We start from the raw sequence: 20,841 nt of genomic DNA, 5'->3' as shown, positions 1-20,841 counted from the left end.
ATTATGAGCAGGAAACTCAGCTTAAGCTTGTTAAAATTTTGTATACAGCCAGAATATCTGGGCACAAAGGGAAATGCAGCTGAGAAATAGCCAGAAAGTAATTATTTACTTATTTATTTAAATATATTTTTATTGATTTTAGAAAGAGAGAGAGAGGAAGGAAAGGAAAAAACATCGATGAGCGAGAACCAGTGAAGCTATATAAAGTACATGAACTTAATATATGAGTATTGAAAAATCCATTTGATTTTTACAAATATTACTTTCTGGCCCTAGCCAGTGTGGCTCAGTTGGTTGCTGGTTTGATTCCAGGTCTGGGCACACGTTGGGGTTGTGGGTTTGATCCCCAGTAGGGGTCATGCAGGAGGCAGCCAATCAATGGTTCTCGCTCATCAATGTTTCTCTCTCTCTCTCCCTCTCTCTCTAAAATAAATAAAAACATATTTAAATACATAAATAAAATATTACTTTCTGGCTGTTTCTAAGCTGCATTTCAAATATAATAAGTGACCAGTGCAAAAGGGGAGTGTTCCAACATTTAGACATGTGACATGGCTTTGGAGTCATATTTGTTCATGGCATATTTTTGGTAAAACCAGAGTTCACCAGCCACCTGGCCATTATAAGTGTGAGACAGATGTTAGAAGGGATTTCTCTATTAGGAAAGGTCTCCTACACATTATTAGCCTGTCAATATACTGAGTCTTGTTTTTGATCATTGGACCATTGACAAAATCAGTTTGGCCATTTTTAGCTCCTACACAAAGGGCCTTGGAGACGGAAGGCTTGTTAATGTCCTAGGGTTTGCACTTCCACAAAAGACCAAAGGACAAAGTGCTTTGACCATGCCACACCTCTGGTTTCTGTGATCTGCATGGAAAGGCCATGAACGGCCACGCTTTGTGTAGGCCGGAGGGAGAGAGAAACATGTGATACCACGGGAAGCTGGGAACTGGGGCAGCTGAGTATAGTCAAAGGACGTTCACAGAGAACCCAACAGAAAAGGAAAAACATCCTTGGCTTAGTTTTCCTCCTCTCTTCCTAAATGCTTAAGGAGCTCGGTCCTCCAAAAGGAAATGGAGTTAAATTTGTTTTACCTTCAGTACCTGAAAAAGCTGCTAGTGCAAATTTCTGCAGGTTAGTCCATTCTCTTTGTATTTTAAAGCAGACCCTAAAAAAAGAAAACAATAATTTAGAAAACCCTCTTCTCAGTCTGTTCCAATAAGTTGACAGGTTGTAAAAGTTTGAAGGAATATCTGAACCACAGTCTGGCTCAATCTGAGCTATTATATGGCTATCAATTCCACCCAGTCTGTTTTGTCACCTGGCCATGAGCTTCCTTCCTCTAGTTCTATAAATCAGCAGCAAACTGAAGCCCTAAAGAGGGCTCAGACAGATCAGGGCCAACCAGCTTATTTTTAAAACACGGCCTAGGAGACCACGATGTATTTATCTTGACTATATTTGTGGTCCTTCCCTCCAACCTAAAAAAAGATGCAGTCTTTAAAATAGATCACTGCCCTAACCGGTTTGGCTCAGTGGATAGAGCGTCAGCCTGCGGACTGAAAGGTCCTAGGTTCGATTCCAGTCAAGGGCATGTACCTTGGTTGCGGGCACATCCCCAGTAGGAGGTGTGCAGGAGGCAGCTGATTGATGTTTCTCTCTCATCAATGTTTATAACTCTCTATCTTTCTCCCTTCCTCTCTGTAAAAAATCAATAAAATATAAATTAAATAAAATATATCACTGTTGCAGCAAGGAAGGGCTTTCTTGTTGGAGAGTAATAGCCATTCGTCCACTTAGTCAATCAACAAATGTTTATTGAGAGCCTAATGTGTATGAAGACTGTGCCAGGATTTGGGATAATAATAGGGAAACAAGCCCAAACTGGGTGCTTGCAGAGTTTGCAGTCTAATGGGCAGACAAGCATTACCAAAAAAATAAATAAATTTAAAAAATCACACAAATCAAGAATTTAAATATCACTATGGAAAGTGCCCTGAAGAGAAAGGTCAGCGAATTCTGTAAGTGGGGACCACAACCAAGCCTGGGAGTCAGCCAGGAGTTTCCTGAGGATGAGACTTTTAAGCTGAGCCCTGAGTCTGAGCAGGTGGGAAGGTGACCGGGGAAAGAGAGGAGAAGAATACACCATTCAGAGAGAAAAGCAAATACAGAGCCCTGGTAGGAGCTCTGCTTGCTCAGACCGGTCACGTGAATCATGAGATTTAGACTCTTCATGGTCAGTCACTGAATCCTCTGCCTCATGAGTCTGCAGCTTCTCCCCCTCCCCAAAACCCGCCAAGTCGTTACCAGGCCACCACAGCTGCTCAGACCCCCTCCTTGTTCCAAAATATTGATTATATCATTTTCTTAGTGCTAAGCACTTACTGCCTTAAACAACTTTTTAAAATTCCCTTCCTGTATTAGTCTGCTCAGGCTGCGACAGCAACGGACCATAGACTGGGTGGCCTAAACAACAGAAATTTATTTCTCACAGTTCAGGAGCCTGGCAAGTCCAAGATCAAGGTGCCAGCAAGGTAGGCTCTATTCAGAGTCCCTCGGCCTGTAGGTGGCCACTGTCTCTCCCCGTGTCCACTTGACCTCTTCTTCAAGTTAGGATTAGAATAAAAATAAAACCCTGCTATATTAATGCATGCTGAAGGTAACACGATGCCAATTTTGCTGGAGAGCAGAGGAGAGGAGAGGAGAGGAGAGGAAAGGAGAGGAGAGAGGAAGCTCTCTGCTCTCTCTTCTTGTAAGGACACTATGAGGGTCAGAACTTCATGACCTCATCCAAACCTAATGAACGCCTTAAGGCCCCATCTCAAAATATCATCACATTGGGGACTAGAGACCTCAACATATGAATTTGGGAGGAGGACATAAGCATTCAGTCTACAACAACCCTCTATGCATATGTGTCTTGCCTCCATAGCTAGATCATCAGCAAGAGTTCTGCTGACTTGTCCTACATATCCCTAAACCTCCCCCCGCCCCCAAGCATCTTGTTCATATCCAGTGCCCCTAGCAGTTAACTGATTGCCAGCCGGTGAATTATCTCTGCCCCTCTGCAGTTAATCAAACACACAGAGCCAATTAAATACATCGGGTGTTATTTAAGTGACCCATGTGAGCACAACTCTACATGTCAAATGATTCAATATTTGACTAGAAATATAAACCTTTTTTCTTTGGTTTAGTGTGTGTGTGTGTGTGTGTGTGTGTGTGTGTGTGTGTGTGTATTGGAGAGTACATTTTTTCTACCTAATTTTTTAGCTGCTATTACTGGCATGCTCTATTCCTTGCTGAAATCTTTATTTCCATAAATAGTTAGGATTAGAATAAAAATAAAACCCTGCTATATTAATGCATGCTGAAGGCAACACAATGCCAATTTTGCAATCTATGTACATATGAGAGTTGGTAGGGCAGAATAATTAAAAATGGGACTCAAACCAGATTGTCTGAGTCTGAATCTGAGCTCCACCATTCACTAGTATGATACTCTTGACAAATTACTTAATCTCTTTCATTTATATGACAGGCATAATAATAGCACCTATATAAAGATGTTATAAGAATTGCTGAGTTAATATTTATAAAATATATAAAACAGTGCATGACACATTGAAATCATCACACATGCTTTCATACATAACATGAAATAAAATAAAGTGAAAAAAATACAAATGTGTTACATAAAAGACCATGAATAGATATCCAAATATGTTGATAGAGGTGATCTATGAAGATGAGGTTGATTAATACTTTCTTTGGGTAGAGAGGGGCCTATACTTCCAAATTTTCTACAATAAACATATATTTTTGAAGAAAAAACAAGAATAAAAATGTGTTAATATGCAATGTGTGCATGTATGTATAGAGAGATACAACCCATATACAAATATAATTGTTTAACTGCTTACAAGTCAGTTTCCTCTTCTGAAAGACTGGAATAATAATTATCTTACAAGGAGGTTGTAAGGACTAACTAGTAACCCATTCAAAGTGCTTGTAAGGATTAAAAAGGTGAATATACACTGAGTGGCCAGATTATTATGATCTCTGAATGTATAAATAATCTGGCCACTCATTATATATATATATATATTAGAGGTCCGGTGCATGAATTCGTGCATGGGTGGGGTCTGGCCAGCCTGGCCAGGGGGAGGGGACATGGGCGGTTGGCTGGCCTGCCTGCTGGTTGAACTCCTGGTCGAGGGAACAATTTGCATATTAGCCTTTTATTATATAGGATATACACTGAGTGGCCAGATTATTATGCGTTCAGAGATCATAATAATCTGGCCACTCAGTGTATACAAAGGGCTTACAACATGGCACGACGCATAGACCTACTATAGGAGTATTAACAGCAGCCAGGGACTTTGACAAGGCGGGGAGGGAGGGTCAGGGAGTGCGGGCACAAGGGGCTTAAAGTAACTGACTCTTGCAAGCTTTAAAAGAATAAATTGGCAAATCCTCAGCGGGGGAGGGAATATCTCCCACATTGATAATTATTTATAATGAATGATAAGGACCAGGCCTCGAGGAAATTGTAGCAAGGCCCTGGGATAGGCTCTGTCTCTCTATGCATGTCTGGGCTGGGTGAGGCCCATTGAGTCTGTGAGGCCCAGGCAGGATGAAGGGCTGACCCCCCATCAGCTCAGCCTGGGCGGTGATGAGATGTGGGGTGCAGGAGGCTGCAGGCCTCTGGTCACTCCTACCCTCATAATCCTCTTCTGTCTCCTTTTTCTCTAATGTAGTATCGTACGGTTTTCTCTTTACCACAGCCCTGCTACCATCCTGTGATAGCAGTTCTCTCAGTAGTGGTTTCCTCACTGCACTGCCAACCCCCCAAAACACCCCATGACACTAAAGAAAACCGCACCCCAGCTCTGCAAAAGGGCCGGTCTCTACCCACCTATATGCTCCTCTGCCAAAACCCCTTCTACCTGAAGACCCAGGCTCAATATATAAAGGCCCCCACTTGGTGGGACTGAATCTTCATCCTGGAACTGTCCTCGCCACGGCTGGTTCTGAGCATGCCTGGAAGCCCTGGCTGAGTCAGCTCCCAAGCCGGTGTTGCCCTCCCATGAGGCCTCGGTGAGACTCTCTTAGAAGAAGATGGATTCCCATCTTGTGGACCCTGGAGTCAGGAAGGGAGTTTGATTTTCTAAGCGATGTATCTCTATCTGGGCTTTTGAAAGCCATTCCTTTTCTGCGTTATGCCTAATTTTGAGCAGGTGGCCTTTTCTCTCCAGTGGAGTATAGTATTAGTCCTAAATTGGCTCATAGAGCTCAGGATGCCCTTCTTAGATGTGACCAGCACAAATGTCCGCCTCAATAAAGCTGGATGTCTAGCGATGTTGTTGTTTGTTTGGTACTTGTAAAGACATCCAACATCACCAATCGTCAGGGAAATGTAATAAAAACCACAACAAGACACTGCCCCACGCCTGCCAGAATGGCCACCATCAAGAAGATACCAGTGTTGGCAAGGATGCGCAGAAGAGACTGGAACTTCATTGTTCCAACCACAAAAAAAGAAAGGATAATTATGTAATGTTATAGAGGTCTCATTGTTGCTACTGTGGCAATAGAGATGGTTTTTTTCCCCTTGAAAAATGCCATGTCTATGTTGAGTGCGACACATTCACTCCAAATTTCCTGTTTCAGCCAGTGGAGATTTGTCACCAGGTGACATGCTGTACATTTCCTTATGGCATATCAAGACTGCCTGAAAGATATATTACTTCAATTAGGTGTGTCATACCATCTGCCACAGACAATCCAAAATGCCCTCTCTGCCACCTGATGGAACAGAGATGATTTATTCAGAAGGTGCTGGAAAGCTGGCAAAGGCTCCGGGCTTCATGGAGGGAAGAGCTGCTGTCAGGAGACACAAAAACAAACACCTCACCCTTGATAAGAAGGGAATGCTGGCCGAACACAATGTACAAGGGAGCCCAGCAGATGCCCTTATTAAATTAGCTCTGTTTACAGTAGATTGCAGGTCCCAGGCCGGCTTAACATGAATGGATCTTGACATAACCGTTGGAACCTGGAAGCCTGATTAGTTATTCTGCAGCTGCTCGGCCACACCACCTGCATATGTTGTTGTGCAGGTGATGTGCGGTTCCTACAAGCCTCCTCATTAAAGACTGACATGCAAATTGCCACATGTGTGCTACCTACAGCCCCTCGCATATTTGGATGGGAGGTGAACAGGGATGTGGCGTGCTGTTAATTGCTCTGGATTTCCTTCCTCCCTGCAGGATGACCAGGAAGAGGGGAAGTACACACTGAATGCTTTTTATGCTGGAGAATCAGCAGTGAGGTGTGAACGGTATGGATGTGGTTCCTAGAGGAGAGTGGGGCCTTCTGTCTTTCTCATAGCAAGAATGCTCTGGCTCATACCTTATCACCACTAACCCGATTCTTTTTCCCAGCCAATGGGGGTTGGATCTGACCCAGGCTTGTGGCTTTTTACCCGACCCCCTGGCAGCTTTGAAACCCTTTACTCAGAAACTCTCAAGGATAGCGTTTCTCAGTCTCAGCACTATTGACCTCTTCTACCTGCCAAGTCCTTGTTGTGGGGGTGGGGAGGTCCTATGCATTGTAGGATGTTTAGCAGAATTCCTGGTCTCTACCTATCAGATGGCTGCAGTATCTCCCCAGTCATGACAATCAGACATGAAAATGTCCCCTGGGTTAGGAGGGGTAAATCTTCCCTGATTAAGAACCACTCCATTAATAGTTTTGGTGACAAGAGATGCCAGAGTTCTCCATGGTAAGTCCCATGTCACTTTTCAACCAACTGTAACCTGTTGACATGACCAGTGATAGCCGTCTCAATGACTAAGAAGGAATACCCATTGTTTCTCCATGCTGCTAATAGAACTACTAGTGAGACCAAATTCTTGGACATAAGAGATTTGTGGCTCTAACATTATTAAAATCCTGTTCCTAGCAGTCATGACAGAGATAAAAATGCCAATTTATGAGTGGGATTAAACTGTAATATTAGCCAGCCTCCCTAAGGTGATATGAATAGCTCCTAACAAAACAATTTTGATTCAGCCAATGTTCGGCAGATCATCATAAAGAATAGAGGATGGGCACCATATAAACCAAATCGATTTAGGAATGAAAGCACTCGGAGCTTGTCAGCTGCTCCCTGTGTGTCCATGTGTAGTCCTGCCAAATAGTGTTGTCCATTCTTGGCGAACTCTTGCAGTCACCGTGCACCAGTGGCCTCTGCACATTTATCCTCATTATCTTTAAATATAATAATGAGAGTCTACATTGTCATGGAGCCTTAAGTTACTTCCTGATACTCAGGGGAGACAGGAACTATTTTACTTCTCCAGGGCACAGCAACAACAGTATTGTCGGTAACACCTCACTGTCTGGAAACAATCTCTTAGTGTTTGGCACAAAAGCATGAGTTCAGTGCAAGTGACAACATAATAACCCTGTCCCATAAAACAGAGACATACATGGTAACCCTAATCTGTACATTGGGTTACAGGGAACCATGGTCCTAGTGTTTGTGAGCAGCTGAGATTTTAATTTTTCTGATTTTTCCTCAGGAGTTTTTGTAGCACACTCATATTCAAGCTAGAACTTTGATTTTTGTTCTTAAGTCCACGGTTCTTGCTACATAATAAAGTCTTGGGCCTTATCAATCAGAGTCTCTTGACTCTGATAACTACAGCAAACACTAGAGGTAGAGGAAGGGAGAGGGAGAGGGGGATAGAAACATCAATGATGAGAGAGAATCATGGGTCAGAATCATTGATTGGCTGGCTCCTACACGCCCCACATTAGGGATCAAGTCTGCAACCCGGGCCTGTGCCCTGACCAGGAATCGAACTATGACCTCCTGGTTCATAGGTCAACGCTCAACCACTGAGGCACACCAGCTGGGCTCCAGCAAACACATTTTAAATAACTCCAACACCTTCCCAAAGCCTACCAGGAGAAGTCAAGTCTTTAGACTTTGCAGACTATTTAGACACTATCATATTGCGGGTCTAGGAGCAACTTCCTTCAGTGAGAAGTTACTAACAAAGACCCCGAGCGCCCCCTGTCCTTCCAGCAGGATCCTTGCCTTTTCCAACCAGCCCCACTCCCAACCAGTGTCGTGAGAATTCCAGCACCAACATAAAGCCAGCGTGTAGCACGGGGCGTTTGTGTTCAAAGTGTTGTTCATTGTGCTCAATCCTTTAAACATAGCAGATGGCTTTTCAATTTGTCTAGAAAACCCCTTTAGAGACTACGCATTTGCTCATTATAGTGGTTTTGTTTCAGGCCGTGACATTTTGGCATATCCACACCATTATGACAGTGTTGGAATATTTATCAGTGAGCCAGCCCCACTCCTGGCCTGAAAGGGCACGTGTGTTCATTTTCTTCCAAACTCAGTGCTGATGTGCCTGCTGATAAAACACAAATAACAGGGTGGGGATTTTCAGTTTCGGACCACACTGTTAATATAAAGGGTTACATTCCCGTCGTTGGATAAGCGTCAGGATGTAAGGGAGTATCTCCAACACAAACAATGTTAGGTAGGGGACATGTTTTTTTCACTGTGATTGCAGTGTAAACTCTTCTGAGGCCACCTCACATTTCAAATCCAGACACTCACCTATCGTAAGTACATGGAATAATTTCCATAGCAACCAACCCTCCTTCTTTTTGGTTTTTTAGTATTGTCATTTTAAAATGCAAAGCAGCTGGTTGGTTAGTTGCATAAATCATAGCCCCTCCCCCCCCCATGGAATTGATTTAAAATGTGCATAAAATAGTGGTCTTATTAAAGAATGTTCAATAAAAGCCCAGTTTTTCATAATCACGTAGCTTTGTGCTATTCTTTCTCGTGACTTTAATCTCTGTATCCTTGCAAAAAAAAAAAAAAAAAAAGGAGCCAGAAATAACAAATACTTTCCAAGCCGAGCCTACCATGGAGGTAGGTAGTTTCCATTCCTTTCATCTTCCCTTATTGTAGCAGCTGAAATGGTGCTCTGGAGAGCGTTCCATTCCTGAGACAGAGTCTTAATAGATGCTGAGAGAGTTGCCGGGTTATCTGAAGAATCCTGACAGATACTGATGAAGAAAAAACACTTCATGGAACATCCCAAACTGTTTGAATCTAGAGACATCCATGTGAACAATTACCAGTCTAGTTCAAAGTTTGTTTTTATGGAAACCTTCTCACAAGAGAGTCACACCCCCACATGATGCTTTTCCCTCCTCCTGTCCCCACCCATGCCTACATCTCTGCCCCCTCCTGCACCCCAGCCCTCAGAGAGCAAGCCCTCCTGAGGCTGTTTCTCTGGGTGCCTGCCTCCCAGGCCATCTGTGAAAATGCTTTATGCAATATGAGTGGGTTTCCCAGGAACCTCTGAAAACAGATATAATGACTCTGGAATCCATAAAGCACTTTCGTCAGTACCTCTCCTAGACCTGAGCAAGAAGGTTTCCTGCCCAGGGCTCCATGCTGAAGAGAGCCCCACATATCACAAGCACACACACAAAGTGATATGAAACACATGGGTGCCTCTGTGTTGGAATCTGGTTCTCAACATGCAAATTCTAACTTTAAATATCCATGCTTCTAACTGACACGGTTCAGGCCCCAGGGAAATGTTTCTTCTTATTGGTTTTCCTATATCCTAGAAACCAAAGCCACTATACTCAAACACCATGAAGGTCTGGGTTATGTCCCTATTGATAGTGAATATGGATATACCTATCTAGGGGCCAAAGGGGGATGTAGGCAGCAGATGTACTAAAATTTAAAAAAAATATTTAAGACAAATTAATTTGTTAAACCTTACCCTCAGCATAGAGGCAATAGCATCATGCAGAATAAAGGATCATTTCCCAAGAAAAACATCATTTTTCTTTCTCTTCTTTGCGTTCCAATTCATGATTCTGGAGATATTCATGGGTTGGTGCAAAATTTTTAAGAGTTGGACTTGGCAGAGGAATATTTTGCAATATTAAACAATTCATTCTTCCCTTAAATGTGTGCATGTAGGCATAACACCAAGAAGCATGATACCATTTTTTTATGTTGGCAACTAGTTGGAAGATGAATTGCAAATAGTTCTATAAGAATGTTTAGTAAAATGGAATAACATTTAACAATATATTTAAACATCAGCTTCATTTTAATTATTTTTATTGAAAATGTCATATTCATTAATTCTAGTCTATATTTTTGCCTTTAAATTTAATTGATAATTACTAATATTAAGTTTTATAATACTATATAAGAATAGTAGCTTTAATCCACTCATCTGCTGATGAGCACTTAGGCTGTTTCCAAATCTTAGCTATTGTAAATTGTGCAGATGAGTGGATTAAAAAACTGTGGCACACAATGGAATACTATGCTGCTATAAAAAGGAAGGAATTCCTACCATTTGCAACAGCATGGATGGACCTGGAGAGCATTATGCTAAGTGAAATAAGTCAGTTGGAGAAAAATAAATATCACATGATCTCACTCATTTGTGAAATATAATGAACAACATAAACTGATGAACAAAAACAGATCCAGAGACAGAGAAGCATCGATCAGATCATCAAACCTCAGAGGAAAGGCAGGGGAGGGTGGGGGGAAGGGGAGAGATCAACCAAAGGACTTGTATGCATGCATAAAAGCATAACCAATGGACACAAACACTAGGGGGGTGAGGGCATGAGTTGGGGAGTGGGGGGCAATGGGGGTATAAGGATACATATGTAATGCCTTAATCAATAAAAAAAAATACACTAGGGGGAAAAACTCAGCACCAAAAATAGCAGAAAAAATATTTTCAAGAGCTTTTCCTTTGTCTCCTTTTGCCCATCCAACAGGAACTATTTTGTCCTACATGGATGGATGTGTTTAGTACAATAAATACAAAAACTCTCAAAAAAAAAAAAAAGAATAATAGCTTTACACAAAATTTTCAATTTGTCATTTATGAAGGTAAAATTTCAAGGTAGGAAGATACAACATATTTTATTCAAAAGTTTGTCAATTGATTTATAATTATCAATGCCCAGTGTACACAAATGTTAGGAGCAGGCTTGCTTTTTGCCTTTAGTCAAGAATTCCCAATTTTGCCTTATGACCCAGCAATTCCACTTCTGAGTATATATCCAAAAAACCCAAAACACTACTGTGAAAGAAATGTACCTCTGTGGTCATTACAGTGTTACTGACAATAGTCAAGATACGGAAGCATCCCAAGTGCCCATCAATAGACAAGTGGGTAAAAAAGCTGTGGTACATATATACAATGGGATATTACTCAGCCATAAAAAGAATGAAACCCTACCAATTGCAACAGCATGGGTGGACCTAAAGGGCATTATGCTAAGTGAAAGAAATCAGTCAGAGAAAGACAAATACCACATGATTTCAGTTATTGTTTAATCTAAGGAACAAAATAAATGGACAAATAAAATTGAAACAGACTTGTAGACACATAAAACAGATTGATGGTTGCCAGTGGGACTTGGGGACTTGGTGAAAAGGATGATAGATTAAGAAGTACAATTGGTAGCTACAAAATAATCATGGAGATGTAAAATACAGCTTAGGGAAAGTAGTCAATAATATTGTAATAACTATGTGTGGTTGCCAGTTAGGTACTGAAAACATCAGGGGGAACACTTTGTAAAGTTTATGATTGTCTAACCACTATGTTGCACACCTGAAATCAATACCAAATAATATTAAATGTAAACTGTAATTGAAAAATATTTTTTAAAAGAAAAAAAGAGTTAAAAAAAAAAAGAACAACAAAAACAGACTTCCCAATTTTGTGTTCCTTTCCTAGATGGCCTCTCAGCAGGCTCACCAGGCTCCTCTCTCCAGACTACTTTTCTAGAGTTTCCTTGGATTCTCAGAAGGGAATAAAAATGGCCCAAAGTTATACAGCTTCTCACGCCCCCTCCCAGGGCTTTCTCTTCCCTGATTTTTTTCTTTCTTCCAGCACTCACTGATACACAGACACATGACTCAAGGCTTAGGAAAGTGAAAGCTGTCAAACTCTTACTAGAATGTTGAGCAACCTCTCCCAAATCTACCTTAGGACATGTGTGCAAATGGAAAGAGTTTTCTTCTTGCCCTTCAACTTGTGACTTTATGACCCATTCTAAAGTGATAAGAGATTTATTTGCATCAAGCATGTAATGCATATTCTGTAAGCAAGGCAACATTTTCTCATTAGTGAGTCATTCTCTCAAAAAAAGAAAAAGAGAAAGAAAAATTACTCATGTGGGCTACAATTAGTTGGTGAAAGTTTCGGGAACATTACTTTTCAATAGTCCTTATATTTTTAGATCTTTGCTTTATGGTCTAAATTTAAGATGATAAACATCCCTTTGAACTTTATTTGAAGTAAACTATTGTTGTATCTCTATTGTAAGAATGCCAAGGTCTAGCTAGTGGGGAGGAGGCCATTCCTCTAATCTGTGCTTTAATGTGTACAGAGATTGTCTCTCAGATGTGTAACACATGTGTAAGATGCTATTAATAACAATTTGTCATGATTAGGGAAAAATTAGGTAGTTCTTTGACTGTCATGTTGTAATCCTAATGAAAACTGTCAAAATAATTTTATTTTCCTCTGAAATATATCAATCAATTACCTTTAGTTGATTGCCAGAACATGAACTTGGTTTGCCTTTCAGATCTGCTGTTCCCAGAATGGTGTGTATATAGATATGGTATTAAATAAATCACCATTTAAAGTTGATTTGTCAGATTTTTTTCTCTGCTATACAAATAAAATTGATTCTATTAGTCATGAAAAAAATGTATTAAGTATTTTCCTGGGTTTAAAAAATATATCCCAAGGTGCCAAATGAACCCTAATATTTATGGCTGGTGCAGGTCCCATTCACATTTTTAATGTCCATAGAACTCCTCTATGATCACATGAAACTTTAAAATAATTGACCCAACGAAGTGACATCTATTGTTAGGATTAGTACGGGAAATGACACCCATAAGATCTCCTTGACAATGTTGGGGAGACCAGGCTTCCCAAGAAGGTCAAACTCATGGTTCACCTGAATGAAGCAGGTTCAGATAACAGGAGAAGGCAGACCATATATTAGCATTTTAATGGCCCAAGAGAACGGGGTTTATGCTGGCAACAACATCCTTGGAACCCCCATCTCCACCCCAGTTCTGTCCCTCGGTCCCTTTCTATTGGAGATTTATTATCTCTTAGAAGCTGGGAAAAACTGGGGTGCTTGTACAGAATAATGATTCATGGGTCCCTTGCCACAAAGCTGAGTTCTTAATTACTCCAATTGCCTTTGGGAAAAATACAGGAAGACTGCATTATAATGTTGAACTTCTCAACAGTTCAGCAAAATTTTGCATGAGTAGTCTTTATGCACTTCCTCCTGTACTTGATTATAAACTCCTCAAGGATGTAATACCTTAATCAATAAAGAAAAAAAAAAAACTTCCTCAAGGGCAGGAATAATACTAACGCATCACTGCCTCCCCCAAATATCCACCACCGTGGAGATGTTCAGATATTGTTTGCTGACTGAGCAAATAAAGGAATGGACTTCTGTCTCTGATAAAATGTGTGGTTAGATATCCAACTGAAAACTAAAAAGACAGGAAAATATTTTTTAAGCCTTGTTAATTGCATTGAAGACATTGCAAGGTTGGGGGTACAGGGGGGATTTTCAGGCCAAATTCTACCTGCAGTGGAAAACACAGAGAAGTTTATTTTCTTGTAGGAGGAAGCCAATCTTGCCCTGAGAACATTTGCTAAGCCTTGTAAATCTGAACTTCAGTTTTCATGGCCTCCCCGGTAGAGGAACAGAAAGCTGTCAAGTGGGGAGTTTAATGGGAGACCTCTTCCCTCGAAGCTTCATTTTCAGAGTGAGTCTGACCAGATATAAACTACTCTCAACAGGAGGGCACTTCAAGGAAAGTTGCTTCGGTGCTGAACAAAAAAGGGAGAAATGTCCCTGACAAGTTATAAACAAAAGCTGGTCATTATTCAGATTTGCAAACTAAATTGAAATTCACTAGAAACCTGTAACAAATGTACCACATTGCTCCAGGATATTGATGGTGGGAGATTCTGTGCATGGGGGCACAGGGGGTATGTTAACAACTCTGTGCTTTCATTCAGTTTTGCTGTGAATCTAAAAATGTTCTAAAATATAAAGTCTATTAATTGAACAATACTTTTGTAAGGAGAATGCACATAGTCAAAACCCAAAAATATCCAAAGAAACACATCTTCATGAGTAAAACTGAGCAGAAATTTGAGCAGAAATGAAGCTCTTCAATTTTCAAATATTGAAGTAATAAGACCCACAATTTAAAATAAATCAAATACAAAACTGACAATATTTTCAGAAAATATGAAACATAAAGTACAGTGTAAGAGATTTGAATGACAATGAAAGAGTACTTTCAGAAATGATAAATATAACACCTGCAATAGAAAACTCAACAAATGGATTTATCAGCAGATTAGATACTCCTGAACAAAGACATTGTAAACTGAAAAATAGGCCAAAGGAAACACTTCAAAATGCAGCACAGACAAGAGATGAAAAGTCTGAATAAACAGCCAAAGACAGAGAAGACAGAGGGAAGGTCCAGAAAGAGGCGAAGAAGGAAGAAACTGAGGCAATATTTGAAGAGATAATGGCTGACATTTTCCACGACTGATAATAGATATTGATTCACAGATTTAGGAATCTTAAAGAATACCAAGCAGGATGAATACAAAGCAATCCCTATCTAGTCATATCATAGAGAAATTGCTCAACAACAAAGACCACTGGGAAATTTAAGGCAGTCAGAGAGAAAAAGAGGATTACCATCAAAAGAGTGACATTTGGACTCACAGCCACCATGGACACTGTAGAAGAGTGGAGTGATAGCTCTGATTCGCTAAGAGAAAATACTTGTCAACCAAGGGAAGGGAAAAATAAACTCAGTCCCAGGAAAGGAAAAGTTGGCTACCTGAGGACCTTCTCAAAAGGAAAATCTAAAGGAAGAAGGAATGTGATCACAGATAGATCTGTGATGCAAAAGGGAATAAAGAGCGTATAAAGTGGTATTAGTGAACATAATACTGAAGCATACGTAAGTTATCATAGATATGTAAGCCAATCCTGTCCAAATTACAAAGATGATCTGACCTCTTCTCACTACTTGCATTGCCACCACTTAAGCTAAACCAACACCATCTTTTGCTTGGATTGCTCCAATGGTCTTTCTCACCTATCTTCTGCCTCTGCCCTCTGCCAGATTGATCCCTTACACATGTAAATCAGTTCATGAGACTGCACTACTCAAAACACACCAATGGCTCTTATTTCCATCAGAATAAACAAAGTCCTGGCTGGGCAGGTGTGACTCTGTGGTTGAGCATCAACCTATGAACCAGGAGGTCACCTTTTGATTCCCGGTCAGGTAAGGTCACATGCCCAGGTTGCGCTCGATCCCCAGTGTGGGGTGTGCAGGAGGCAGCTGATCAGTGGCTCTCTTATCATTCATGTTTCTCTCTCTCTCTCTCCCTCCCTTCCTCTCTGAAACCAATAAAAAATATCTATCTATATATAAAAGGCTAAGTAACCATCGCATCCAAAACAACTGAATGGACAACTGAACACAGGCTGCGTGGGGCGACCAGGTCAGCAGGGGGTTAGTGAGGGGCAACCAAGCTGGCATGGGAGGGCAGTTAGGGGTGAGCAGGCTGGTGGGGGGGGCAATTGGGGGTGACTACATCAGCAAGGGGGTCAGTTTGGGGTGACCAGGCCAGCAGTTAGGAGCCAGTGGTCCCAGATTGTGAGAGGAATGTCTGACTGCCAGTTTAGGCTTGATCCTGCTGGCAGTCGGACATCCCCTGAGAGGTCCCAGATTGGGGAGGGTGCAGGCTGGGCTGAGGGACCCACCCCCCCCCCCCCCCCGCGTGCATGAATTTCATGCACCGGCCTCTAGTATTTTTTTTAAAAGAAGAACAAAGTCCTGAAATACCTACAAGGCTACAGGATCAGGCCCCCTTTTGTCTCTGGCCTCATTTCATAAAACTCTTCCTCATTAACTTTATTCAAGTCGAACTGGACTTCTACTGTTCTTGAACACAGCAGAGAGGTTGCTGCCTCACAGCTGTTAAAGCTCTGCTCCCTCTGTCTAGAATGTTCTTCCCTGAGAAATACATGACTCCCTCCCTCACCTCCTTCAGTCATCACTCAAAAGGTACCTTTTCAATAAGACCTGATTGGGAAAAGGCACTGAGGAGGGTACCTTCTAATGAACTGGTATTGTTATATTCCTCATGTTACTTGCGTGTTTGATTCACAACCATTCTTTAAAATCATTACCTTTGATTTATGCATCCCTCTATGTATTTCAACACTAAAAATGAAAAGTATTGAATGAATCAACAAACAAATGAACAATGGCTGTTGATTGGCAATTGCCTTTTCCAGGAGAGCTCTTACCTTGGGCTTCATATAACATTTCTGCTCACAATTTGGGAAAGTTAATTGAACAAGACTTCTACCATCCCTCCTGAAATTGCTAGCAGTCCTACGCTTTTAAAAGAACACTAAGTTTTTCCTTTAAAAATAACAATAGGTATTCCTGAAAACTCATTCAATAGCATTTTAAACAATAAGTTCTTACTTTTTTTCTAAAGCTTTTTTATCTTCAAAGTTCCAGCTAAAGCTTGGGATTTTGTTTGCTTTTTGTTCCTAAACCAGGCAATCTTCATAACAACTGTATTTCAATGGAAACTTCCATACAGCTGTAAGAAGCCAGCTGATTGTCCACTATTGTGGCATGCTATTGGCACCCTTGAGGAATAGCCAACCAAGGTGATAGTTTTAATTGTTTAGGCCATCTTTAACTCCTGGTTTTCCCTCAGGCTTATGACAGGCTTTGGAACTGAACATGCCTACAGTCAAAGCCTCTTTACCATTTACTCACTGGAGAGGCTCCAGCAAGTTCACTAACTTCTCCGAGCCTCTGTTTCTTCAGTCTTGTAGGGTAAATGAAAAGATATGAAATAAGACAGGCATGACATCTCTCACCAAGATCTAACACATAATAGATATTCACTACATGGAAATAATTATTATACCAGAGTAGATTTGGCTGATCCAGAGGGGAAGAAGATGGGAAGGGGGGTAAGAAGAATAGGAGGAAGAATGGAATCCATTTCTTTCTACAAATGCATTCTCCAAAATGTAGGTAGGATTTAGATTATTAGCCAGTTTTTGGAGGTGAGAGTGATTTATCTGTGATCCTGGTCACACAGAAGCTAAGGGAGGAATGTGGGTTCTCTCAGGCCAATAGTCTTTCAAACAAGGCTCTGAGGAAATCTAGAGCCTCTTGCAGAAATGCATTGTGTTATCTCTTCCTGACCTGCGGCTGTGTCTGGTGCCGGGGAGCTGAGATTCCTGTGGTCCCAGGAAGGCTGCATTGAGTTCTTCATTTCAATATATGTTAGGGTTTCTCTGGTTAAATTCTATCTCATCGTCTATTTTCTTGAATATACTCATCTTTTTTAAAATCTGATGATTCCAACATCTGGATCACCTGTCTGTGAAAAATTGTGGCAATACCTGGAGGTCTGCTTGAAAGGAGTTATTGTTTGCGTTCTGCTGAGTAGTCAGGTTTTAGACAGATCACCTTACCCCACTCAGGAACTGACATGTTTTGGAGATATGTTTTCATCTTTACAGAAGCTTGTCTATTTCTGGTCCCCCCTTACTTCTCAGGTTAGCCCTTCTGGGGAACAAGTTAGATTTCTAGGCTGTTGGCTAGGACCCTCCCTTTTCAGCTACCCTGATTTCTAATTTTTCTCTCTCTAAAGTCATATGGCAGTTTAAGCTCTTCTAAGCTTTTCAGACTCTCAGCTGTCACTTTATATTTACTTTCCCAGTGTTTTGCCTTCACAAATATTATATATTAGCAAATACCACAAGGGGGAAATGCCATGGAATGTCAAGCTTAAAAATCTGACTAACCTCCTATGCTTCTCTTTTGCCTCCGAAAGTTGCAGCCACACTGTGTGCTGTTTGACACTCTCTAACATTTTCTGTGTGGTGGTGGTGGAGGTGGGCAGGGGTGGGTTTTCTACCTAGCGTTTCTTGTTGCTTTCTGTGACTAGTTTTATCATTAGCAACCTATGCCAACATTACTGGTAATAGAAAAATCCCCTGCTTGCTTTTTAAAAAGAGTTATTTTTCTCCTTTTACCTTAAAAATGCTCTTTGTCTGCTTCACCAAAGCAGATGGATCTGAAAACGCACGTAATTACTGGGTTTTCATAACTTCTCATTACAGGCCACAAACGAGCTCTCACAGAGTGCTTTCACATTTCAAACAGGTGTCCCTGGGGATGAACGAGGACTGGTGAGTGGTCACCAGGGGTATGTATATTCATCTTTAATGGCCTAACTGTTCAGTGTTTTTAAACTGCCGTTACTTTCAATGCCAGTAATTCTCGATCTTGTATGCTACACTTGGCCAGGAAGAGGACAGATCATTGAAAACCACAGATAATCCAGTATCTCCTTTGGCCATTAGTTTCAAGCTTTCTCTCTGAAAATTTTTCTTTCTTTCTTTCTTTCTTTCTTTTTTTTTACCAGAGATCTTAATTTACATAATTTTTTTTTTTTTATGTTCCAGGGGACACACAAATATACAAGAAAATTCCCAAAGACAAAAGAGAGTAAAAGTGGAAAGGTAGGGGTCCTGAAAAAATCTTCAAGTGAAAAAAATATCTCCAATATGAAGAAGAATTTTTAAGTAGTACCATGTATCAGGCACTTAAGATATATTTTTAATAGTAACAACAGCCCTTTAACATATTAGAAAACAGAGCCAGTGTGATTAAGAAACTTGTTCGGAGATATCCTACTAGTAGTGGGTGGTATTCCTAGGTAAAACAAAGCGAACTACTTCCTATTATTAATGGAGAGATTACAACTTTTTTTTCATCTTTTTTTATTGTTTAAAGTATTACAAATAGTAGTACATATGGCTCCTTTTTTTCCCCATTGACCTTCCCCTGGCCTCTCCTACCTCCCCAGCACATGCCCTCACCCCACCCCCCCAGTGTCTTGTGTCCATTGGTTATGCTTATATGCATGCATACAAGTCCTTCGGTTGATCTCTTACCATCCCCCCCGCCCCCCCCCCCCCCCCCCACCACACACACACTCCGCAGCCTTCCCACTGTAATTTGACAGTCTGTTTGATGCACAACTTTTTTTTTTTTTTTTATTCCAGGTGGAAAAAATAAGTCCAGCAAACCCAGTTAGTGTGGCTCAGTGGTTGAGCGTTGACCTATGAACCAAGAGGTCATGGCTTAATTCTGGTCAGGGCACATGCCCAGGTTGCAGGCTTGATCCCCAGTAGGAGGCGCGAAGGAGGCAGCTGGTCAGTGATTCTCTCTCATCATTGATGTTTCTCTCTCTTCCTCTCTCTTCCTCTCCCTTCCTCTCTGAAATCAATAAAAATATATTTTTTAAAAAGTCAGCAAGAATATCCACCAAGGTTTTGAGCAGATTAAAAAGCAGTATTTGAACTTTTAGTTATTTTTATACATATTATTTTCATTTACATTTTTATTGAGATAATTTCATGCAGCTGAAAGAAATATACTATATATAATACTGAGATCTCCAATTTTCTATTACCTGTTTTCCTCCATACCCCTGGCACCTTGCGTGCTGCTTGCTCATAACAGGTATTATCTTGCAAAACTATATTACAATATAACTATGTATGGTGTTACATGGGTACTAGATTTATCCGGGTAATCACTTCATAAGTTATATAAATGCCTAGTCACTATGTTATACACCTGATACTAAGATAATATTGTATGTCAACAGTAATTGAAAAATAAAAAACATTTTAAACTATATTACATCAGGACCAGGTTAACGACATTCATACAATCCATCAACCTTATTCCCATTTCTCCAGCTTTACTTGTGCTCATTTGTGTACATGCCTGTATATTTTGTTCTGCACAATTTTATCACACGTGTGTGTACATATATCCATCAACACAGTTATGATACAGTCCCATCACCACAAGAATCCCTCACGTGATCCTGTTATCACCACACCCACCTGCCTTCCTCTCTCCCTCCCAGGACCCTAACCCCTGCTAACCACCATCTGTTCTCCATTCTTAAAAGTTTGTCATTTCAAAGATGTGAAATCATACATCATATAATCTTTAGGTTTGGCTTTTTCCGCTCAGCGTAATTTCCTGGAGATTCATCCTAGCTGTTATGTGTATCAGTAGTTCATTCCTTTTTATTGCTGAGTAGTGTTCCATGTCTTGGATTTACCGCAGTTTGGTTTAACATTAACCCATTGAAGAACATCCAGGCCAGCTTCCAGACTTTGGCTTTTATGAATAAAACTACTATAGACATTTGTGTATTTTTTTGTATAAATAAAAGTTTTAATTTTTCTGGGATAAATGCCTAATGGTGTATTTGGTAGGCCATATGGTAACTGTATGTTTAGTTTTTAAAAAATAAAACAAAACTGCCTACTGCTCTCCCAAGTGGCTGTACCATCTTACTTTCCCAATTGCAATATGGGATTTATTTAGTGTCACATCCAGAATTTGGCATTGCCACTGTATTTTATTGTAGTTATTCTGATAGGTGTTTGGTGATATCTCATTGTGGTTTTAATTTGCATTTCCCCAATAGCTAATGATGTTGTCTTTACATACTTTTGGCCCTTGTTTTAATTCTCCTATTTAAACTGATATTTACCTTATTAATGATTAAAAATATAAAATAAACT

The 20,841-nt window shown here is 40.6% G+C and overlaps 1 long non-coding RNA gene across 2 annotated transcripts in view; it reads right to left on the bottom strand.

Annotated features, from left to right (window-relative positions):
• The window catches only part of LOC114227803 (uncharacterized), a 54,855-nt gene that overhangs the window by 33,193 nt on the left and 821 nt on the right, over window positions 1-20,841 (bottom strand). Inside the window, exon 2 of one of the 2 annotated variants that reach the window (XR_003613884.2) lies at window positions 1,098-1,171. This is a non-coding gene — a long non-coding RNA (uncharacterized LOC114227803). The remainder of the gene's footprint in view (window positions 1-1,097; window positions 1,172-20,841) is intronic. The other variant, XR_008555724.1, reaches the window with a different exon arrangement.

This window comes from Eptesicus fuscus, chromosome 4 (genome assembly GCF_027574615.1).
Source record: "Eptesicus fuscus isolate TK198812 chromosome 4, DD_ASM_mEF_20220401, whole genome shotgun sequence".
NCBI lineage: Eukaryota > Metazoa > Chordata > Mammalia > Chiroptera > Vespertilionidae > Eptesicus > Eptesicus fuscus.
This window is presented reverse-complemented; position numbering and strand designations above follow the sequence as displayed.